Genomic DNA, 346 nt, shown 5'->3' with positions numbered 1-346 from the left:
CCTGATTTTTGGTAACTTTCCTCTTCTGCACCGGGTTTTGGCGAGACACTTTCGCCCTGGGACGGCACCCAGCACAGCTGCAGGGTCAGACCCCACGGCACGGAGACACGGATGGGTTCCGAGCATCCTTATGGCGAAGCCCCCACGCGACGACAGCAGAACGAGGCCGTGATGCAAAACGAGCCGCACGTGGGCTGCGGAACCTCCCACTTCGGTATGGGCTGCGGGGCTGCGGGGCTGCGGGAACCGCAGCGCGGAACTGAGCGAACCGAGGCTGCCACCTCCCGGTGCGGAGCAGCACTTCGCGCTGTCGCTCCCCCGCGTCCCCTCCGGGGGCTCCCGGCTG

Source organism: Meleagris gallopavo, chromosome 16, assembly GCF_000146605.3.
Source record: "Meleagris gallopavo isolate NT-WF06-2002-E0010 breed Aviagen turkey brand Nicholas breeding stock chromosome 16, Turkey_5.1, whole genome shotgun sequence".
NCBI classification, from domain to species: domain Eukaryota; kingdom Metazoa; phylum Chordata; class Aves; order Galliformes; family Phasianidae; genus Meleagris; species Meleagris gallopavo.
The sequence above is the reverse complement of the archived record's forward strand: the minus strand, read 5'-3'. Positions refer to the sequence as shown.